At 43.3% G+C, this 25047-nt stretch overlaps 1 protein-coding gene across 5 annotated transcripts in view; it reads left to right on the top strand.

Moving 5' to 3' along the window:
* The window catches only part of LOC121280870 (serine/threonine-protein kinase Nek6-like), a 360301-nt gene that overhangs the window by 25030 nt on the left and 310224 nt on the right, over positions 1-25047 (top strand). For 2 of the 5 annotated variants that reach the window (XR_005943736.1, XM_041193183.1), the window contains exon 1: positions 10458-10808. The exons of the other annotated variants lie outside the window; for them this stretch is intronic. The gene's annotated coding sequence lies outside the window, so the exon portion shown is untranslated. Of the gene's footprint in view, positions 1-10457; positions 10809-25047 lie in introns of those variants that run through there. 5 annotated transcript variants of the gene reach the window in all.

The following is a 25047-nucleotide window of genomic DNA, read 5'->3' as shown; positions in this document are numbered from 1 at the left end:
GATTGGAAGTTGACTGGAATATCCAATCTGCCTCCTTCACTCACCTTTAATGAGGCTCTTAATGAGTCTTGCTGGATGACCACCTCATGGTCAGGCAGCCTAGTTAGCCCCAAACCACCTCAGCCAAAATGGCAGATGCCAGGCGTTGTGTCAGCTAGGTGGGGCCCCCATTACGAGCAAATAGAAAGTTGCTATGTTATTCCTAGGCTGGATTCAAACACCCGACAAAGAGCTGTGTACAAGCATCTGTACCATTCATGCCCGTATCTCTATGGATGAGAAAGTTTCAGAGAAGGTGTTGACCTATTAATTTTTTAATATAGGAACTAAGACCACTGCTAGTCTGGCAGTCCCTATTTTGAAGAATTTTCCACATGGAGAACCAAAAGAAAAATCTTTTGTTCCTCTATAGAAAATGCCATTGATTTTTCTACTTGAGAGGCTTAATGTTCTACCTTTCATATCTATTTTTCAAAAGGCCAAGTTACCATCTGAGTGTTAAAAGTTTTAGCGCATCTTCTCCCATTAAAATCATAACATCTCTACAAATATCTCTGAGATGTGCTTTTTAGGTAAGCATGACTAGCCAGCCCTTTATGATCTGTATGAGAACTGCTCTTTTCCATTCTGAACTGTGGGGACTCGCACAGATAGCTTCATAAACCAACAAAGCACCAATGGGTTTAATTTCCTCTGTGCACTATTTTTGGTGCACTGGTTATTGCCTGCATTTAAATTCCTCCCTGTACTATCTGATAGGTGTAGTATAAGGGTTTGGCACATATATGGTTAACGTAGGACTGAGTACAGTACCGCCCACACTGTGATGTAAGAGAGCACATGACCAACATCCATGGTCAGTCAAGTGTTGGACAGAGACATGTGGACCGGCCAGCATGGAGACAGCTTCTAGCTTGTACCCTTGACTGTACATTTGTAAATAGTTCTAAGAGTCAGTAACCTATGTATGATTACAAAGCTTTCTTCAGATCTACTGAACTATATCCAACACCATACAACATGGTGGCAACTTGTGGAAAAACCCGAGACCTCACAGAAAATGCAGAGGAAAAGCGAAATGCTGGAAAACAGAAAAAAAAATTCAGCAAAGCATTCTGACCTGAAAAGAAGCTCCAGAAACAGGGGCGCAGAGGAAAAATCTCCAGGGGAAAAAAAAAAAACCTCAAAAAAAAGGCATGGAAGCTGTAGGCAGAAATTTAAAATTCCTTACTGTGGCAGAAGACTCAACTGAATCCCCTATGGAAGTCCAGCTTCTAATCCCGGAGTGCAGAGTTGGCATATCTGGCAGGGGTGAGCTAAATCTTTTAAAGCTCCAGGCTACAGCAAGTCCTGAGAAATCTTTAAATAATTCATAGCTCCAGAAGTGCAGTTTGAAAAAATCTATCATTAAAACCACATCCCTGGGTTATCGCCTGAACATGTGGAATCCGATTTCACTTTGAAATAGAAAAAAAATGATTAATTAAATTATCCAGGGGAATCGCGGATTAGCTGAGAGCAAGAAAAAGCCAGGATTCAACAAATTTACAACTTTAAAGTTGAGAAAGAAAGCCCTGCAGGTAGTCGATCCAGGCAGCCACTGTTGAAATTTTTGTTTTCAAACTGAGTGTCAAAACCAGTAAGTGCAGGAAATCCCTTTGATTCCAAGTGAACGGTGACACCATCTTGAAATTCTGAAAGCTCTTAAGGCAGAACCTACACTTTTAAAAATTTATCTATGTGTCAGAACTCCACACTTCCAAATCAGTTTGGACTAATCCAAGGTCCTGATCAATCATATAATTGGGGACTTTGAAGGAAAGATTTCTAAGACACAGCATCGCTTCAGGTTTAGACAAAATGTTAGAAGCTGAGTAGGTTAACACGCTGCTTTACTCGGCAGGGCTGATTGTGGACAACATTATTGCAAGTCAAGAAATCAATGAATCATCTGCTAAATTTGAAGAAGTACTAAAGTCTTTTGACATTTGTTTTAATCTAAGAAGCAGTGAAATACTCGAAAGAGCTAAATTTAACAAACGAGTCCAACAGCCAAGAGAACCAATTGATTCATTCATCAATGCTCTGCACAGGATGGCAGAAGGTTACAAATATGGAGACTTAAAATCTGAAGGCATCAGCGACAGAATAGTGGTAGGAATAGCGGATGACGCACTGTCTGATCTCATGTAAGCAAAGGAAGATCTAACCCTGGGAGAGGCAATCCAGATTGTTAAGTAGTTTTTTATTTTAGGAGCTAAAAATAAACCGTGGTGCAGAGACTGATACACAGTTCAACTGGTTCAGCAACAAAGACACAGGGGACACTCCAGGCCAGGGGGGAATCAATACCCCAACCAACCATCAGAGCAATCATGCCAACGTTGTGGAGCATAGTGGCCCCACTGGCAAGATCCTTGTCCTGCAATTTCAGCCCAATGCTTTCACTGCCACAGGAATGGACACTACAGCAAACTGTGCAAGACAAATTACTCTGCAATGCTCAAAGTCCAAAGATCACCCACCAGGTTGAGTCCGCAAGCCCAGAAAGCTCACAGCCATCGTTCACGGATGAGGCCAAAGAACTTGGTTTCTCGTGACACACATCGGCTGGAAGATTTGTTTGCCATGACACCTTTGTGGTTCCAGAACTATGCCCAAGACTGGAAGTCAGTTTCCTCTGGACACGTAGAGTGATGTGTCTGTTGTTCGAAGCCATTTCGAAGACATTTTAGTTAATGGCCATTTAGCAAATTTTAAATTAGACACAGGAGCCAGAATAACAATCCTGTCAATCAAAGAGCCTTGGCTAAAAGATCTCAAACAACAGACGCGCCACTCTATGGGCCCGCAGGAACCTGACTCCCAGTGACAGGCATAATTCTGGAGCCGCCAAGGTATGGTGGCAAACCAATCTTTGAGCTGATGTGTGTCATCTGTAACCAGCCTTCCCCGCTCTCGAACAGAGACGCCTGTGTAGCCCTGGATCTCCTCAAAATGGCAGATGTCAAGACAGCCACTGTCACTAATCATACAGAACTGCAGGTTCTCAAGTACTCAAACGAAAAAGTGTACCCTGGCTGGGACTTTAGCTCTGTCTTCTCTTTTTGTGGAGTAGGCTTACCATTTTCATTACGGGTGCCGGAAAACCTTCAATGATCAGACCAGCCAGTCACCCAGGGGGTAACCATGATGGCTCCAGCGGAGGATGTAAAAGAGACTGGCCAGCAGCCTGATGAGCCCCAACCTCCGAAGGCAGTACAGCCGACAGCAGGCCAATACTACAAGCACCAAACGTACACCGCAGTTCCCAGCCAGCATGCCAAAGCCACAAAAGATGCTGGAACCTGGCAGTGACGGAGGTGGTCAGTGCCAATGCTGCACACAGAGGTCGGCCATGCAGAACAGAAAACAAATGAATGAACTCAGCGGTGCCGCCAGGGTAAGGCAACCATCTCACCACTCTAAACTCGCACACTCACAAGTCCAGCACACATTCATTGGCATCTCACTCACTGCCAGCTCAAGGGACATCACCACTCACTCTCCCACACACACACCCTCGCATCTCCATCTGACCTCCTCTGGAGGCTGCCTCCTCAGCCCTCACCATCTTGAGACCACTTGCACAGATCAAATTGTGCCCCCACACACATACCCTGGGATACCCCCCCTTCCCCAGTACAGCCCTCGCCTTGCAGCCTCTTCCCTTGCCTGAGGCCACTTCTCCCCCCCCCGCCCCCCACTTCCCCAAGCAAGCCCTAGCCCTGCAGCCGTTGAAAATCCATCTCTGCCTTACAGCTGGTAGGTGGAGACCTGCCCATGAACCATCTAAAAGTGATGTGGTGCTGCCTGTGAAGCCTGGTGCTGATGACAGTGAGTGCTGCCTGAAGCAAGGTAGGCGAACAAACCTCCAAGTCCCAAGTGATGTGCTGCTTGCAGATGCACATTGCTTATGCACAGTTGTGAAACACATTGGTGTGCAAACACGCCAACATGCCCAGATGATCCTGTGTGGCGGGGGAATGATTCTGGCAAACAAGGCTTATAATGAGATGCTAAAGTATTGAAATTAGGTTCCCAACATGCAGTGGTGGGATGTCAGCCCACCATTGACGGGTAGAGTGGACGATTGCAAACTGGTTTCACAATGGCATGAAACTAATTTTTGACTTTCTTGGCACATTGCCCATCCTGCTCACCATGACACCCAACGCCAACAGGGTCAGAAAATTCCGGCCCCCATGGTCAGTCTAGTGTTGGATAAAGCAGTGTGTACCAGCCAGCATGGAGACAGTTCCTAGATTGTACCCAATTTACTGATAGTTCTAAGAGTCAATAAAGATATCCAGTCAACCTACATATGCCTACGAAGCCTTCTTCAGACCTACTGAACTGTAACCAATGCCATACAACATTAGGGATGTCTTGTGATGCAGTGGGTGGACTATAAGGTAGTGGAGTTGTTTCTGTTAGAGTATCAGTATTAAGGGATATGGAGCAAGGTAGGTAAGTAGGTTTAGGGTACAGATTAACTATGATTTAATTGATTGGCAGAACAGATTCAAGAACCAAATGGCCTACTCCTGTCTCTCTCTATCTCTCCGCCCCCCACACACACACCTTAAACCAGCTTATATTTCAACTCTTTCTTGGACTCGAACTCAAGTTCTGTCGAAGGGTCATGAGGACTCGAAACGTCAACTCTTTTCTTCTCCGTTGATGCTGCCAGACCTGCTGAGTTTTTCCAGGTAATTCTGTTTTTGTTTTGGATTTCCAGCATCCGCAGTTTTTTTGTTTTTATCCCTGTTCCTTTGTGCTGTTTCCTTTTCTACTTTTAAAATATTTGTACTCATTCACTGCTTTATTGCCTACAATTATTTTTAATAGTGTTTTTCCTCCAATTTTCTCCCTTTTCTCCTCACCCATGTCAGCCGTGGCTGAGTTGGTAACACTCTTGCCTCTGAATTAGAAGGTTGAGTGTTCAAGTTCCACTTCGGGTCAAGAGCAGAAAAACTAAGGCTGGCACTGCAGTGAAGTACTGAAAGAGTGCTGCATTGTCAGAGGTACTATCTTTTGGATGAGATATTAGACTGAAGCCTTGTCTGTGCATTCAGTGGGTTTAAAAGAACCCTATTTCAAAGAAGAGCAAGTGATCCCCAGTGTCCGGGCCAATATTTATTCCTTAATCACCATCACAAAATCAGATTAACTGGTCATGATCAGGTCATCGCTGTTTGTGGGAGCTTGCTGTGTGCAAATTGGCTGTTGTGTTTCACACATTCTTATAGTGACTACACCTCAAAATACTTAATTGGCTGTAAAGTACTTTGGGATGCCTGGTTGTGAAAGGCACTATATAAATGCAAGGCTTTTCTTTCTTTTCCAGTCCCAAAAGCACTGACCCAATCCAGGTTACAGCGCTAAGGACATTGAAAACTCTCTCCTACTCCACCCATGTTTATGCCTCATGTGTAAATGTGCTGTTGAACTGTTTGATGATGATAGCCAAGCCTTCTCCTGTCTCCACCTAGATATTCACACAGGGGCACATTTTCCGGTATGGTAATGCAGAGCCAGTGACACTTGCCACCTGCCTGAAATCTACGAACCCAGTCACTGTGTCCCCTGAAGATTTTTTTGACTGAGATAGAATTTAAGTACAAAGTACCAAGTAGTAGGTAAAGCCATTGCTTGGTCTGCTTTTACACTGAACAGATCTCCAGGTGCGATCCCCTGTGTTAAGTTAGCTGATCTCAGCCATGGCACCAGTCAGAAAGCAAAATTGTCCCTCAGTGTCCCTGATGTAAGAAGAGGAAACACTTGCCTTGTGCTGTCCTGTGTTCTTTTACCTTTCCACCGTTGTTAATTTTCCAAAAAGCCTGAATCCACCCCCATGCCTAATCAATAAAAAACTTGCTGTCTGATATGTAATCCTTGTCTCACCTGCAGTCCTACTGTCATTACATTTGCCAGTTCAGAATACAATCTCTTCCAAGTTTCGTATTATTTATACCCCTGTCACCCTGCAAATAAAAAAGTTAAGGTCAGTGAAGTGAAGCGTAGAGTCCGTTAGAGACGTCGACGACATGGAGGATATCAGAAAGGGGAATTAAATCATGTTATTGAGAAGCTGCTAAATGGGTTTTGCTTTCCAATACATATATTAATTACCTGTTCATCCTTAGTGCAGAGCACAGACTGGAGATTTCTAGGCTGTTTTTTGGCTGTGCTGTTCTAATTTGTGAAGGTGAAAAACTTCTCCCTCTGAGAAATGGGACACGTTTCACCAGCTGCATAAATATTGAGGCTTTAAACTGTATACTGGTTAGTATCCAATCAATCCTTTCACAGTTAGGTAGATGTTGTAGGACTAGGCATATTTCTTTTTTTCTCTGCTGCTTTCTCTTCGACAGGCCTACTTCGTGAATTATAGATATTCAAAGCTGCTTAAACTTTCATCATTTTTATGACTGTAATCAGGCATAATTTCCATTTCTGTGCAGAATGTGCATCACTATACATCTTAGGATGCCAAACACTGTCAGGATGTTTGTTGCAGTTTAGCTGTTTTCTGGGTGCAATCCTTCAGTTAAATGGGCTTCAACATGTTTTACCTTCTCAGCTTACTGCTACCAGAGGGGAGGAATTTTCATGTGAAATATGTAACTGTGTTTTCAACTGTTTTTCATAGTTTACACTTGTCTGAGTAACTGCATTGGAGACGCAAGCATGGTGGTAAAATAAACACTTGCATTTATATAATGCCTTATCTTTTGTCATCTAAACAAGGCAGCCATCCTACTCTTGAACTGTGTCTTTTAACAGAGAGATATCATAGATTCATAGCATCTTAAAGCCATCTTAAATTCCCCATGAACGTTTAAGTTAACTTAACGGAATATTTTATCTGATGGACAGCACCCCTCATCCCCTCCCCAAACCACAAGCAATGTTTCTTACATTACAACACAGATGACAATTCAAAAGTCCTTCACTGGGTAAAGCACTTTGGAAGGTCCTGAATTCATGAACAGCACCATATAAACGCAAGTCTTTCTTTCAGACCCTCCAAGAGGGGCTTGAACCCATGATGGCTTGATCCAGAAATTTCTATGTCACTAATTAAACCAAGCTGACATATGGGAGATTTACTTTGAACTTTAGTACTCGCATGTAAAGGTTGTTGTAGCTTCTGGTCATGTCAATCTGAATCTCCTTACTGAAAAATCAATAGGGCAGCTTCCATAATCAATAAGATGACAGACTGTACGTCAAACAGAGTCATCTTCAAATAGCAGCCGGCCATGAGCTGTAACATTGCTTAGGGAAATCTGATGGATGAAATATCTTAAGATTAGTGCTTCCCTCTTATAGAGCGAAGAAGCATGCATTTATATCATGCCTTTCTGGACCTCAGGACATCCAATTCACAGCCAATAAGGTTTTGAAGTGTAGTCACTGTAATTGTCGTACAAGAGGGTGTAGTCACTATTGTAATGTCGAGAGTAAGTGAGGTATGCACAGTGATCTTAACTTTGCAGTGTCGTAGCCAATCCCGTTTCAAATAACTGAACCTCAGACCGTTCTGTCGAAGAGTCATGCGGACTCGAAACGTTAGCTGTGCTCCCTTCCGCAGGTGCTGCCAGACCTGCTGAGTTTTTCCAGGTATTTTTGTTTTTGTCTCAGATCGTATGGTAGAAATTGAAACTAGAGTACCCTACAATTTGAAGTTTTATCTACGATGCTCCACTCCCTGGAAAAAGTAGTAATCAGGGCCTAAGTCTCTTTAATTACTGCAATTTGATCATGTACATTTCAGCTTGCCATATTGTCAATCAAATGTTACAACATGTTCAGGCTGACAGTCTGCTTTCAAATAGACTGACAAGGAGGAACCACGTCTGAATGCTTCAGTTAATGGAAATATGTTTCAGAATCTGTGGTTATAAAATGCTGCAGCCTCAGAAAGGCTTCATTCACCTTTAGCAGTATTTCCAGGAGCTTTTCTTTATTTCTGCTTTCTCAGCTGTCTTTCATTGTTTGTTCTTGCAGGGTCAAGGGTAACTTCTCCTTCATCGAGCAGGTCCAAACTGGCTGTTTGCTTTAATCTGAAAATAATGGAAATTCCTGAAATGTTTGGCCTATAAGAACTTAAAAGTAGACTTTCCAGCTATACTTCTACTTCAGCAGACGTGAACCTCATATGACAACCTAATTACAGTGTTGGAAAGTGTTAGTTAGGATAATCTTAACAAATCTTAACATGATATAATCACATTCAGTTCTACACCACCAACAGCAACATAGCAGCGGGATGAGATTTTATTACTCATCTTCCTCTTGTTCCATTTTGTACCTTATTTTGTTTTCCTCTCCTTTAGGTTTGTTTTACAGTGTACTGTGTCAGACAGAGAGGGTTACATGTTTTCAGGCCTATATCCATACTTCTTTTTTAACTAACCACCAAAGTGGATGCATTGTTGTGATTGTAAGTGCATTTTTGGATGTATTGATGTAGTCATGCAAATATTGACTGGAACAGCTCTTCCTTCCAAGAGGTATATGGAAGTGATGTGAGTTGATTATTTTCCCTATTCACATGATCTCGTGTCTCAATGCCTCTCTGATGATGGAGGGCTGCAAAAAAGAACACAAATTATCCCTCTCCTTATCAATCGGCCTTAAAGCTCTAGCATGCTAACCCACACCAAGATGCCTCTCTCTGTGTATAGTGTATCTCTTGATGGATCAGCGCAGGTGCACTTTGTAGAGTTTGGGCTATTCCACAGGAATACAAACCAGGAAGGTTCTTTGTTTGATTCTTGATCTACGCTGGGTTAATTTTTCAGAAGAGGGAGAGCAGGTGATGGAACATTCCAATTAGACGCTGCTTTAGAGGACAATATCAACCAGGAAACCTGCTCTGGATCACTAGCCAGTTTGGCTACTTAACTATAGTCACTGCATGCAAAATTAATTCATTGTTTGAAGTGACTTGACAAGTTTCATCATGATGATGTTCCAAATAAATGCACTTATTATAAGCCCAGCTACCCTTCCTGGAAAATGTGTATGCAAGGATGTAAGAGGAGTACAAGATCTGGCTTAGCCAGATGTTCCATTTAGTTGGTCAATCATTGGATCACAAACACTGTCTTAAATTCACACACGAAGGTTGCCACTTCAGTGAGGAACCAAAGGAAGGTCAGTGCCCATGGAACCATATACCAGCTTGAGTCAGTCAGTGCCCTCTGAAGAGAAGGTTTGAGAAAAAAAATCTATAGCTTGTTAACAATGTTTGAACAAATGAAATCTATTCATGCACTTTTGAAGTGTTAGGCTACATAACCCATAAAATGTTTCAGCCTAATTTCTATTTCAAGAGTACCATTGGCTCTGATGCATGTTTAGGTGTATATCAGCCTGATCTCAAGCAATCTTTGCTTGTTTTGCTGAATTATTATTAATTCATATTATGTGTGAAAGGGTAGCTTGTTCTGTTAGAAATCTGAATCCAAACTGACAGAAAACTCAGAGCTCAGCCAAATTCCCTTTTGCATTGTTGACTTCAATGCACTTTCAGTGGTTGAGCTATACCATTGAGTGCATATAGAGGCTGCAAAAAGCTTAGATCAAATCAAATGAAGAATCTGCACCAAAGCTGAATTATACACCCCCCTCCCTCTGTGGTGATGTGCATGGAATGCATAGAATGGAAGATAATGTTAATCTTTTAATATGTGTATGGTTAAGTTTCTCTTTAAGTGTGTCAAACTGGTATACATGTAGGCATATAGAATATCCAGAGATCTTTAATATTACATTATTAGATCATTAAGAGGTACTGTGAAGGGGCCTTTGATTTTCATTGGTTTCACTGCTTGCGGTGTTAATTTTTTGAAAATCTCTCCCGAGTTGTGGAAAGTCACATTTGATCAGCGTTCAAAACGGCGCCGGGAGTTTCTGCCGGAACTTTTCCGTTGCTAGAATGCAAATTGTTCAGTGGAGCAGCTTGGGCTGAGAGACGAGAGCAAGCACGTCTCGCACATCTGGGGCTGTGAAAGCTGAGAAACTCTGTAGCTCTGCTTATGACAGATTGAAAGGAACTGTGCATTCCAGCGAAATTCAGAAGCATTCTGGGACAGAGGGAAAGGGAATGGCAAAAGAGAGAGCTCAGAATTGTTACACTCACAAAACTGGTCAATCTGGCTTCAATTAAAAAAGAATACAAGCCAGCTGAGCATGTGATTTGAAACAAAAAGAGTCGAGCTTCAGCATTCTTTAGCAATACAAGGTTTCATTTATCAGCTCTTCAACTGGAGATTGCATGCTCTCTACCCCACCCCCCCCCCACCCCCCCCACCCCACCCCCGCCCCCCTCCGTCAGCCTCCTTGCCATAACCCGCACCCCCTTAGCTGACCCCTGAAACCCCACCCCCTTCCCTCAGTATGGCAAACATCTGGTTTCAAAAAGGCTGCCATTTCAATTTACTTTCTGCTGTCCTCGTGCAGTGTTTGCCTAAGGCCAAAAGGCCAGGAGAAGGGAAAAGGGAAGGTTTCGGTCCATTTTTCACGCAAAGTCAATGTCCCCTCCCCTTCCAAAAAAAAAGAGTCGTAACGTTTCTTGTGGGAGGCCTGCGTGGCATGTAAATTGAAACAGGCTTAGAAAGAGAGTGGATTTTCATGGAGCGCAAACACAAGTTGCTTACCAAGGACGAATCCTTCTAGAATGCTTTAGTTTGTTTAATCGATTTTCCACAAACTGCAGTGCATTTTCTGTGCCAGTTCACAAGCGACAGGTCCGGGTAGGTCTGTTTTTTTTCCCCCCCCCCCCCCTGTGATGTTTCGTTATTACCTTTTATAATTAACTAGAATGTAACATGTGCTTTAAGCTGCAATGGCTTTGCATCAGATCTTTTACTGTTAAGCTTAACTAGTCTAACGTCTCCTCTTCACATCTGTATACATCTGTATTTTTTATATATATATACATATAAATGTTAAAATTCCATCATGAGCAACTTGCCTCTTTTATCACTGTGAGGACTGTGGAGCTGCAGCAGTTTTGATCTAATGTAAATAAATGACAGCAGTTTCCTTCTCCCACAGAGCCACCAGCTAGGAAGTTTTCAATGTTAGAAGCGACTTCCCCCGCACCCCCACACCCCACCCCCCCACACCCACCAACCCCCACCTCCACCCCCACCCCACCGTGCCCCCCACCTCCCCCCCCCCTCCCCCTCCCCACCCCCCCCACCCCCACCACTGTGGTCATTTTTCAAAGTAACTCGACAAAAGTTTTCAAAGTAAGTTTACTAAAGTTTTGCTGCAAATTTTACTTGGCCTCCATTTCACGCCTGGCGTGTGCGCCAAGTCAGCTTTTCCCGGGAGCGGACACGAAATGTACTTCTGCCTGTCACCTGCGCCCCCCCCACCACCCCCCCCCACCCCCCCATGCAAATTTCATGCCAGCTGCCCAATCAAGGGCCAGACTGCGCGAGACGCCGCTGAGAAAACCCTCGGTGCTGACGAGACGGGCACGGGGTCGTAGGCGGGCGCCGACGACAGTGAGGTCTCGCGAGCTCCCTGAAGGCGGACAGCTGCTACGGAACTGTCTCGGGGAGCGGCAGACCCTTTGCGGATTAAACGTCAAGGAAAAAAATGCGCCAAACTGTGTTCCGTGCAACGCATTCGAGCACCTGACAGCAGAACTCAGAAAACAAATCTGTCCCCCTCCCCGATATCATTTTTGTTTTACTATATTTCACCTCCCCCCCAACCCCCAGACCTTTCATCCTGCCCTCGCGTGAGGTTTTGTTATAAACAGGCTGCCCGCCTGCCCATTTTGCCTGTGTGATGAGCGCAAAATCTCACTGGGCAATGTAAAATCGTGGACAATAGGGTTTTCACTTGCGCAATGACATCGGGACACACAGCCGTCCAATCAACATGAGATTCTGGCATGTTTTGCTTATTAGTTATGGTTTAGAAGTGCACGCTATTTTGCACTGTCTCTTGTGTGAACATATGAACATACATATGAACATACGGAATCAGTTCATAGGTAGACCATTCGGCCCCTCGAGCATGCTGCACCATTCAATAAGATCATGGCTGATATGTCATGTGTTTCGAATTCTACAATCCCTTCTACCCGCTGATAACCTTCGATTCCCTCACCTATCAAGAATCTATCTACCTCTGGCTTAAAAATATTTCAATGACCCCTCCTCCTGCACCTTCTGAGGCAGAGTTCCAAAGTCGCACAACCATCTGAGAGAAAATAATTCTTCTTTTCTCTGTCCTAAAAGGGTGACCCCTAACTTTAAAACAGTGACCCCTAGTTCTGGAATCACACACAAGAGGAAACATCCTTTCCATGTCCACCTTGTCAAGACTGTTCAGGATCTTATACACTTCAATCGCTCTTCTAAACTCCGGTGGAAACAAGCCCAGTCTGTCCAACCTTTCCTCATGAGACAACTCGCCCATTCCTGGTATCAATCTATTAAACCCTCTTTGAACCACCTCCAAACCATTTACATCCTTCATTAAATCTGGAGACCAGAACTGCATTTAGTATTTGAGATGCGCTCTCACCAATGCCCTGTGTAACTGAAGCGTAACATCCTTACTTTTATGTTCAATTCCTCGCATAATAAAGGATAGCATTCCATTGGCCTTCTTAATTACTTGTTGTACCTGCAGACTAACATTTTGTGACTCATACCCTAGAACACCTAGATCCCTCTGCACCTCAGAATTCTGCAGCCATGGTCCATTTAAGTAACACTCTGATTTTCATTCTTCCTGCCAAAGTGAACAACTTCACATTTCCCCACATTATACTCCATCTGCCAAATTTTTGTTAACTCACCTATCCTATCTATATCTGTCTGCAGCCCCCTTATGTCCTCTGCACAACATACTTTCCTACCTATCTTTGTGTCATCTGTAAATTTAGCTACCAGGTCTTCACTCCCCTCATCTAAGAGATTGTTATAAATTGTAAAAAGTCGAGGCCGGAGCACAGACCCCTTTAGGCCTCCACTTGTCTCATCTTGCCAATCAGAAAAATACCCATTTATGATATTCTGCTTTCTGCCAGTCAGCCAATTTTCTATCCATGCTAATATGTTACTCCCTACACCATGAGCTTTTATTTTCCACAATAATCTTTGATGTGGCACCTTATCAAATGCCTTCTGGAAATCCAAGTACAGCACCTCTATAGGCTGCCCTTTATCCACAGCACATATTACTCCTTCAAAGAACTCCAAGAAATTTGTTAAACATGATTCCCCTTTCACAAAACAACGTTGACTACCTGGCTACCGATTACCTTGTGTTTTTCTAAGCGCCCAGCTATAACCTCCTTAATCAATTATGATTTCTTCCCACAACAGAAGTTGAGCTAACTGACCTATAGTTTCCTGTTTTTTTTGCCTGCCTCCCTTCTTGAATAGCAGGGTTATATTTGCTACTTTCCAGCCTGATGGAACCTTTCAAGAATCTAGGGAATTTTGGAAAATTAACCCCAACGCATCTATTACCTCATAAGCCACCTCTTTTAAGGCTTTAGGATGAAGTCCATCTGGACTCGGAGACTAGTCAGCCCACAGATCCATCAGTTTGCTCAGTACTGCTTCCCCAGTTTCACCAAGTTCCCCTCTCCCTTCTACCTCCTGATTTACAGCTATTACTGGAATGTTTTTTATACCCTCTATAGTGAAGACAGGAGCAAAATATTTGCTTATTTCATCTACCATTTTCTTATTATCTACTATTAACTCCCCATTATCACTCTCTAGAGGACCAACACTCACTTTACTTATCCTTTTCCTTTTTAAATACCTGTAGAAACCCTCGCTATCCATTTTTAGACTTCTAGCTAGCTTCCTCTCATACTCTTAATTTCTTTCACCTGATTAACATTTTAGTCATTCTCTGACATTCTTTATATTCTGACTAATCATTTGACCTGCCACTCATCTTCACGCAGTTATATGTCTTTTCCTTAAGTTTGATGCTTTCTTTAACTTCCTTAGTTAACCCCCTTAGAATTTTTCTTTATAATAGGAATATACTTATTCAGAGTATTCGAAAATATCCCCTTAAATGTCTGTCACTGCTTCTCTATTGACCTATCCTCTAGCCTAGTTTCCCAGTTCACTTCAGCCAGCTCAGCTTTCATGCCCACGTAATTGCCCTCATTTAAGTTTAAAATAATAGTCTTAGACCCAGTCTTTTCCCCTTCAAACTGGATGTAAACTTCAATCATATTGTGGTCGCTGCTACCTAGGGGTGCCTTTACTCTGAAGTCATTAATTAATCCTGTCATTTTACATAATACCAAGTCTATAATAACCTGTTCTTTGGTTGGTTCCAGAATGTGCTGTTAAGAAACAATCTCAAAAGCATTCTATGAACCCCTCATCCAGGCTACTACTGCCAATTTGATTTTTCCAATGTATATGTGGACTAAATATGCCAATATGCATGTGGCTCAGGTGTTCTTAACTTGGTGCCTAGCTGTTCATTCTGACTATGCAGAGCATCCTTCCTCATCCTGCCTATGTCGTTGGTACCTATGTGGACCATGGCAACTGGATCCTCCCCCTCCCTCTGGATCCTCCCCCTCCCTCTGTAAGTTCCTTTGCAGCCCTGAACAAATGCCCCAAACCCTGGCACCGGGTGGGCAACATAGCCGTCCAGACTCTTGCTCTTTGCTACAGGGAACATTGCCAACTCCCCTCATGATACTGTCCCCGACTGTCACTACATTTCTTTCTGCTCCCCCTACTTTAATGGCTTCCTGTACCACGGTGCCATGGTCAGCTAGCTCATCCATCCTGCCGCTCCCACTCTCGTCCAAACTAGCTGAAAGAACCTCAAACCTGTTGGACGATTACATTCGCTCCCACCAATGCACTCCTGCCCTCTGGGTGCTGCTTCAGCTGCAGTCACACCCTCCTGTTCCTGACCACTGACCAAATCAGAAGACCCTATCCTAAGGGGTATGGCCACCTCCTGGTACAAAGCGTCAAGATAACTTTCCCCCTACCCCCTGTGTGTGTAGTATCTGCAGCTTGGCCTCCAGCTCAATGGGCTGAATTTTCCCCCCGTTGGCGGGGGGGGGGGGAGTTGATGGGCGGGCGCGCTTCCAATCAGCGCCCCCAATTGGAGGCGCTGCGCCATTTTACGTGGGCGGGCCAATTAAGGCCCACCCAGCGTGACATCCACACGGAAGCGCCATGTGCTCCATGTGTGGGCGGTGGGGGGAGGAATCCCAATATCGAGAGTGTGCTCTGTCACGCATGTGCATGAAAGAGTTCACTCATCTCCCTGAGGCTAAGTGCAGCCTCAGGGAGATCGTCTGTAAATGTAAAAAAGACAAAAATAGAAAAATAAAACTTTCCTTACATGTCCCCTCATGTGACAATGTCACATCGGTCGGAACATGTCCATAATTTTTACACAATCTTCATTAAAAAATTGTAAAGCCCTACATGAGACCTCATTCCGCCGGTGGATGAGGTTTCATGTTTTTTCTAGTTCCCACCAGGGCTCCTGGCCTGCCCATCGCTAACCTTAAGGTTGGACGGGCAGGTCCTTTAATTACTTAATTGACCCTGTCAATGGCCTCACTTGGCCATTGAGAGGTCGGTGGGCGCACAGCTGATTCGGCTGCGCTCCTGCCTTCCTGAAAATTTAAATCAGGCGTTCCTCCCGATGTCACCGTGTGTCATTTTGCGCGTTGGTGAGCGAGCCCTGCGTAAAATTCTGCCCAATGGCTCTGAGCTGATGTTCCTCAAGCCACAGACACTTACTGCAGATGTGTTTGCCCTGGATCACACTAATGTCCAGGAGATCCCACAGGTTGCAGCCTTGACACATCACCTGTCCTGCCATCCTTATTGTATTTTAATTAACTACTTAATCATTTTATTCAATTATCTCTTTTATGTATTCTATTAATCTTACCACAAATTCCTGTTCTATTTTAAACCTTAGGAATAGAATAGAACTTAACCATTCACCAGATACTTACCAGATACTCACCAAACAGCCAGCTCCTTCTCCTGTGGTAGAGCCAGACCTACTTTCTACAGGGTAAAAATGTTAGAAAAAGCAAAGGAGCATCTCCTCCCCTCCTCACCAAACTCCCTTAACTCACCAAACTCCTAGCACTCCATTGAAGTCGCACTGCAGTGCTAGGTCTCACTGAAATATCTGAATTTAAATGCTCTGAAAACAAAGGCACTAGCTGAGCCCAGGTACAGAAAAAACAGTCCAAGCTAGTTTCCTTAAATAACTATCTACAGTTGCTTCCCAGTGGATAGCTTCTATCTCCCTGCTTGTGTGCCTGGATAAGATTTAGAATTTAAATAGAACTTGCAGCTAAATGTTAAATGCTAAATACAAATAGTATTAGGTGTGTAGAAAGAGATTTAAGGTTCTCTTAACTCACCAAACGCCCAGCACTCCATTGAGATTGCACTGCAGTGCAAGGTAATACTGAAATGTCTGAATTGACAGGCGCTGGAAGGAAAGGCACTAGTTGAGCCCAGGTAAAACATGGTTAAGTTATTTTAAATCCCAAAATAATACTTTTTCTAATTTTTCCCTGTTCCCCAAAACCTGCTTTGTCCTCCCCTTCCCATTTTTTGTTCAAGATAGAGATTCATACTTGAGGGACACTCGCAAGGTCTCATTGGCTCATTCAAGTGATCACCTTGCATTTGTCAGCTTTCACTCAGTTGGTAGCTCTCTTACCTCTGAGTGAGGAGGTTGTGGGAAGTCCCACTCCAGAGGTTCAAACACAAAAATCTAGGCTGACCCTCCAGTGCAATACTGAGGGAGTGCTGGCTGTTAGAGATACTGTCTTTTGGTTGAGATGTTAAATGAAAGTCCCATCTGTTCTCTTGTGTGGACAAAGAAGACCCCATAACATTACTTTGAAAAAGAGCAGGGAAGTTATTCCTGGTGTCCTTGCCAATACTTATCCCTCAATAAACGCCACGACAAACAGATTATCTGGTCATTATCACACTGCTGCTTTTGGGAGTTTACCAAGTGCAAATTGGCTACCACTTTTCTTAGATTCCAACAACGACTACATTTCAAAATACTTAATTGGTGTAAAGTGCTTTGGAACGTTCTGAGGTTGTGAATAGTGCTTTAAAATACAAGTATCCTGTATGTCTTATCCTGGGTAATGAGTGTTGATGGGTGTTGTAGGGTGGCTGAGTTGTACTTCTATTGATAGAGTTGACCTGCAGACACTCCTTGGGTGGAAACATTGGGCTAAATTTTCCCCCTGTGGCGGGGGGGGGTAGCGGAAGTTGATGAGCGAGCGTGTGCAGGCGCACTTCCAATCGGCGCCCCCAATCAGAGGTGTGGCGCCATTTTAGGTGGGTGGGCCAATTAAGGCCTGCCCAGTGTGACATCCGCAGGGGAGCACTGTGTGGTCCCTGTGCGGAGGTGGGGTGGGGGGGGAATCCCTAAAATCGAGCGCGCGCTCTTTCGGAGATCGGCTCTACTTTCAACAATATTAAAAATAGAAAGAAAATCCCTTATATGTCACTTCATGTGACAATGAGTTGGGACATGTTCATAATTTCCATAACAACTTTATTAAAATTTTAAAAACCCTACATGAAACCTTATCCCGCCGGTGGACGAGGTTTCATGTTTTCTCTATTCCCCGCCGGGGCTCCTGGCCTGTCCAACAACCTTAAGGTTGGATGGGCGGGTCCTTTAATTGTATAATTGACTCTGTCGATGGTCTCAATTGGCCACTGACAGGTCGGCGGGTCCACAGCTGATTCTGCTGCGCCCCCACCCACCTGGAAATTTAAATGGGGCGGGGTGACGTTGGGAGTTCCGCCCGACCTCATCCCCCGTCATTTTACGTGTCGGCGAGTAGGCCCCCCCCCCCTCCTGCTCACAGACAGGTAAAATCCTGCCCATTAAGTTTATTTACAATATACTCGGCACCAACTGCAGTTTTCAACTCCAGCTCTATCTCTACACTGACTGCAGAGGTAGCCCCGCGCTACTCTCCTAATGATCATGTGGTCTCTCCTAACAAGTGTTATTCTTAAAGGTACATTACACACTAAGTAAAACCATGATTCCTGCAACGGGTTACCCAAATGGAGGGGGTATCTTAGCCAGGCCCTGAGCCGATTGCAGTGCCTCCAAACTCGGATGGCTATTCAGCCTCCCTAGCACGGCGCCAGAAATGATATACCCTTTTTGGGGTGTAAACCTGTGTCATTTCTTAACACGTTGCACGCTGAGTAATGTTTTTTATGTGGTTCGTGACATCAGAGGCTGAGGGTTTTATGAATTGGAAACGAAATATAAGCATTTGATGAGCAGCTGCATTTAAAGTCAGAGGGGGAGAACAAGCAGATAAACACTTCGAAAAGCTGAATTTGTCACTGGTTCTGATGATGGACACGTGAACAAAGGTGTTCTTTCAGAGAAAAGTCTTGAGGGTCTTGTGCTAAGCATCTAAGTGATAATATTTGTTTCTCCAGAAAGTATCTTCAACTATATTATGAATAATTGAAATTTTTGGTTTTGGCTGGATTATTATTTTACTCATATAGATTTTTTTTGTGATGGAAGTCTTGTTCTAAACCAGGTTGAACTACCTGGAGTGCAGTCTGATTTCTTTCTCTCCCTCTAGGATTCCCTTCCTGGTGCAACCCACTCCACTGTCTCTGCAAAGCTAGGAGTTTGCAGCCATGCTGTAGGAAACTTAACTCATTAAATGTGTCTTTTATATTGGCATCAAATAAAAAACCCAGGGCTGAGCAAAAAAAAATTGAGCAGAACATTTTAAATCATAAACAGGTTGAAGAGGTGCTTGCTTGTTTTACAGTGGATTTTGAAGGAGGCGTTAAACTAAACTCCTGGTTATTGGTTAGGTGGATATAAAAGACCTTATGGCACTACTTGAAGAGAAGTAGGGAGGTCTCCTGGTAAGATGGTCATTTGTAAAATTTAAGGTGCATATCTGAAAAATGGCTAAAACCATCTGTGACAGCTGTTTTCTTTTCACTTGGTTATATGCCAAACATGTGAAAAATGAATCGATTATATCATAGGTAAAACTGGGTTAATCATCGCTCCATAAAACTGTGTCAACACAGAAAGGGTTCCTGCCAGGTGTGTAAAGTCATTAATAGCCCCAGCCCTTTTAAAGAGCCAGCACAGGTACAATGGGCTGAATGGCCTCTCTCTCTCTCTCTCTCTCTCTCTCTCTCTCTGTGCTGTAAGTTTCTATGTTTGTAACCTGACTGCACTCAGTTGTCTGTAGCTCAGTAAATGTTGACAGGTTGGAGCTGTTAAACATGTGCTGTAAGTTTTTTGAACCTCACGGAGTGTACAAAGATAAAGAGCACACATAAAATAAACCAGTTATGACTGCTCATGAGTTTATAATGGCATGTGGGCGTATGCAGGTGAATGGGTTTAATGTGTTAAATATTGCATTTGATTGCCCAACTAACCAATAAAGTTTATGGCTTAGTAAGTAATCAAATTGAAATGGCGATTGAATGATTAAATAGTTAATGGTTTTAAAAAGCCAGGCTGCCAAGGCATGTAAATAAATGATGAAAGCTGTTCTCTCTCTCTCTCTTCCCGGATTGCTTCACTTTTTTAGGGGACTGCAGTGTTCTTAAATATGGCCAAAATCTCACGGAACAAACTAAAATCTGACTGTTTGCCAGCGCCTGTAACAAATTGTTGCTGAACTCAGCATAAGAATAGGGGAAAGGGTACATATTGTGGGTCCCAACCATTAATCAACCAAAAATTAATTCTATCCAACAATAAATCAATGACAGAAAAATTAATCATAACCACTGCACCCCTATTATTCACTAGTAAATACATGCCAGGTATGTTTCAGTACATTCTTATGTAAATTTAACCCAATATATTTGGCTCCATGTGCAATGCATTGGAATGCTGTTCACAAGAGGAACTAGGTGGGCAAACTCATGTGGTGGCTGTTACACATGCAATCCAGGCTCTGTAACAAGACACACACTTTCCTGTCTTGGTTGGAAATGATCTGTCTGCTTTCACTTCTTGTGCAATTACTTCTGCTTTCAGCACAGACACATTACAACTGATGCAACTTCCTGCACCATATTGTCTTTTTATAACCTCTACTCTCCTGACTGACATCATGCAGGATTTATTTAGGCTGGGTGTGCACAGCCCTGATTTTCTGCTGCACACCAAACTCAAGGGCTTCTGCAAACGGTTGCATTCCCTCCCTTCCAGTTGTATGGTGGTCTTGAACCTCATCAATGAAGCCTGCCCAAGTGATCACATTAGGCTTATACATTCATAATTTGTCATAGGCAGAAGGCAGATGTGATTTGTCACTTATTATTTAACCATGCGTAGTCTTTCAGTGAGGTTTATTGAGCGTGTGAGCTTTTTGTATCATCTGAGCTGTGAACAACGCTCAGCAGTTGCAATTCCAGATTTTGCCCTTCCAAACTTGGGGTGTGCCTGAGCAGAGCATTTTGAACTATGTTAACATGAGAGTGAAGTATTGGTGATGGCAGGAGGTGGGAAGAATTTGAGGTGATGGATTAAGGGTATCATTAATGCATATTGGCTATAGTATAAGATTTTCAGCATTTAAATAAACCGAGTAACAGCTTTGGAGTCTTCAACACCTTCCTATTGGGAGAAGCCAGATAAACAGATGAGGGGAATGGAATGGAATGTTTTGCTGATAGGATTAGGTGAACAGGGTTGGGAGGAGAGTTGAGCCAAATGGCCTGTCTCTGTGTCATACATTCTATGTAACTCTACAGTGCCGTGTAAATCACGTTACAGTTGCTGCAAGTAGAATGACCCTTTCTACTCTTAACATGAGATTAACTCTGGGATTTTATTTTATTTTTTAATTCATTATTTTGGAGTTTTCTCAAACAGCTCCCTCGCAGCACAGAGGCAAGCCTCTCCTGAGGTTAACTCAAGATATTTGTGAATGCCATAAAGAGGAATGGCTTCAAAAATTCAGGTTCATTGCAAATTATAGACTTTTCCACCTTGAATCTTTTCAGCGTTGTGCCCATGTACCATGTTTAATCACTTTTCTTTGAACCTTCCTTCACTTGCTTGCATTTGACCACAAAGGTAGTAATAATACTACTAATAATAGAAATACTATTTGTAATAATGACAGATAATGCTGGAAATGAAAAGAGCATTGATCAGCATCTGAAAGATAGGGCAGGTTAACATTTCAGTGGTGAAAGATTCCACTCAAAACGTTAGCCTCTCTTTACAATATTGATTGATCTGCTCCGCACTCCCAGTTTTAATTCAGATATATCCAGCATTTACATTTTTTTTTCTTTTGATCTCTTACAATATTTAATCCTGTCAATGTAAATGGCTACCAAACACCCAATAAGGTACCAATTTTACACAAAATATGAATACATTTTCTTCCTGAAAAGGTTTTTGACTTAAATATTTTAGTATCGAATTCAGTTTGTGGAAGATTATTTGGGCAGGTTCATCGTTATAATTTGAATAAATTATTCTTTCTCTATTTAGATTTTCATCCTCTCACATACATTCTACAGTTGGCAAAGCAGATAGATGGATCTCAGCCTCTCCTCTGGTTGCCACTTCTAATGTTGACTCATGTTTGGAAGAGAGAAGACATGTCTACATCAAGCTGTTAGTAGACAAGATGTCAGTTCCCATTTAAAAAATATTCTCAGGATGCGAGGTGTCACTGGCAAAGCCAATATTTATTGTGTATTCCTAACTGCCCTTGAAAAGATGGAGGTGAGCTACCTTCTTGGACCACTGCTGTCCATCTGGTACATCCACAGTGCTGTTAGGCAAGGAGTTCCAGGATTTTGACTCAGTAGCAGTAAAGGATTGGCAACGTAGTTCCAGGTCAGGATGGTGTGTGGCTTGGAAGGGAATTGCTGGTGTTCCCATGTACCTGCAGTCCTCATCTTTCTAGATGCTAGAAGTCACCAGTCTGGCAAAGAAGCCTTGGCGACTTGTTGCAGTGTACCCTGTGCATAGTATACATTGCAGGCAAGGTATGCTGACGGGCGATGGAGTGAAAGTTTAAGGTGGTGGGTTGCAGGTCAAGAGTACTGCATTGTCCTGAATGGTGTTGAGCTTGTTCAGTGCTGTTGCAGCTGCACCTATCCAGGTAAGTGAAGAGCATTCATAGCGCACCCGACATGTGCCTTGTAGATGGTGGAGAGCCTTTGGGGAATCAGGAGGAGTGCAACTTGCCACATCATAACCAGCATCTGACGCACTCCGATAGCCATGGCATTTATGTGGCTTCTCTAGTAGAGTTCACTTACTCAGTGTATCCATCATTGTTGAGTTCTATTCTGAACTTAGTAGGGGTCATCACTCTGGACATTGAGAGGATTTGAGTGTCTGGGACACTGTTAAACATGCCTGTGTGCAAAGTCACCCTCTTTTAACTGCTGTGTTACCCAACAACTAGAAAACTGGGCCAGTTGTGTTTTTTCATGTGCCTCTGTGTCACATGTGTAAGGAAGGCCAGTAGCAGAAGAACAGATGAAATGAACCAGGGTAGCATAAGAGAGAAGGAAAATATCTTGTTGACTAATTCTTTATTCGGTTGAGAATTTCCCAGCCTGGGGAAATGATAGTTTGATGCTTTGTGAAAATGCTTTCTTGCAGTAAATGCCTCAACTGGCTGTTGAATGCTTTTATTTTTCATAAGCTTCCAGAATAACATAAGAGGCTCTGTCATTGCGGTTAACTGTGAAGTTTTACTCCTAACCCAAAGGAATAAAGCTTATAAAAGAGGCAGAAAACACTGGGAATGCCTAGCAAGCCAGTCAGTATCTGAAAGAGAAAGATGGATGTGGTTAATGTTTAAATATTAATCTGCCTTTCCCTTCTAGAGACTCACTGGTCCGCTGCACGATTTCTGCATTTCTGCTTCTTATTTGGGAGTTTCAACAGCCAGCAGATGTTTTTAATCTCCAATTTATGAAGAAAATCTGCCTTCTGAATGAAACACTGAGTAAAACAACCCATTTACCACAAGAAAGTATTTGTACACTACAGCACAGCTGCTCGAAATTAAAAAAAAATGCGACTTAATAATTCACAGTACCACATCCCTAATGGGTTACAAACTTATCAGCAATGGCCCATAAACTAAACAATGTATCATGGTTGCAACTGTGATTTGGTTCTTGAGAGAGAATGATTTCGTGTCTGGCTAATCCTGAATTATGAGTGAGTCCCGAGCGTCCATGGAGAGAAAAGGTTTTCCATCATTGCATCATGCTGTGTCCCAGTATCTGGAGATATGTGAGAATATCGATACTCCCCGCCTGCCCATTTGAAAATCCTAACTCAGTATCGGACTTGATGAGCATTCATTATGAACTCTCTATTTTCCTGTAATCAACTGGGCTGATGGGACTCAGGGTTATACTTTTAGAGGCAGGGGGAAGGGAAGAGAAGCTCATTATGAAGACGTGTTGTCTGATTGGCTAATCTTATTAGCAGTTGTGTTAGGGTTACAAACTCTGGCTGGATGTATTCCTGGAGGTTTCATCATGTGATCCTTTACCTCCATCTGGGCCGCTCCCACACACCCACCATTGGCTAAAAATATGTCTATCTTTGTGGCACACCCCCCTTCTGATATGAAGTTCAATGCAAACAGGCTCTTTACTATTTAGTTAGATGACTCTTGACTGGCAGTCAAACAGCCAATTTTGCTTTCTACAATACTTTTACAGCCAATCAATGAAAGTGCACAAAGAAAGTGAAATCAGCAGACAATCTTTATTAATGCCCCCTATGATTTTTCTCCTGGGTCTCTCCGAATAGTGCCCTGGAGGTTAATCTTTAATTTCTCAAGACTCAAAGTGAATCCTGGAGGGTCGGCAACCCTGAGGCTGTGTGAATCCTGGAGGGTCGGCAACCCTGAGGCTGTGTGAATCCTGGAGGGTCGGCAACCCTGAGGCTGTGTGAATCCTGGAGGGTCGGCAACCCTGAGGCTGTGCCTCCAGATGTCTAGCCGTAAGCTCTGGAATCTCCTCTGTAACCTTCAGCATCTCTCTCTCTCACACCTTAAACCTATCTCTTTGATGAAGTGTTTGATCGCCTAGCCTCTTAGGCTCAGTGTCCCAATTCGTTTTGTCTGATTATGTATCTGTGAAGTGCCTGGGGACATTTTACTTTGTTAAATGTGTTGCAGAGATGCCAATTGTTGATCAGAGGCAATGCTTATGGCTGTACAAAAGACTGCAGTCCAACTAATCCAAGACTCTTAGGAAACAACACACAGCAAGGATTTAATGGAGAACATACATGTCAGGAGAAAGCCAGGATGTTAAGTTAATGATTTTCTGTTGCTGGGAGCAATGGTCCCAAACCCACCCACTCCAAAACGCACACACCTGAAAACACAACCAACCCCAAAACCCATGTACCTCAAAACACACCCAGCCCAAGACACACACCCAGCCCAAGACAGACTCTCCCAAAAACACACCCGCTTCACAAAACATCCAGCCAAAAACACACCCATTCCACAATGTGCCCACCCCAAAATTCAACCACCCCAAAACACACCCAATCCCAAAACACAACAACCCCAAAACATACCCGCTGCAAGACACACACCCACCCAAAAACACACACTCCCCAAAACACACCCACTTCACAAAACACCCACCCAAAATCACCAATCCCATGGTGTGCCCACACCAAAACACAACCAATCCCAAAACATAACCATCCCAAAACATACCCAATCCCAAAATCTACAGACCTCAAACCACACCCAGCCCAAGACTCACACCTACACCAAGACACACCTGCCCCATAAAACATATACCCCAAACAATACAACAATACACACCCTCTCAAAACACTAAAACTCATGTACCTCAAACCACACCCACTCCAAAACATACCCACCCCCAGACACACACCCACCCCATAAAACAGGTACCTCAAACAACA

Source organism: Carcharodon carcharias, chromosome 8, assembly GCF_017639515.1.
Source record: "Carcharodon carcharias isolate sCarCar2 chromosome 8, sCarCar2.pri, whole genome shotgun sequence".
NCBI lineage: Eukaryota > Metazoa > Chordata > Chondrichthyes > Lamniformes > Lamnidae > Carcharodon > Carcharodon carcharias.
Note: the sequence above shows the minus strand (reverse complement) of the source record. Positions and strands in the feature narration are given on the sequence as shown.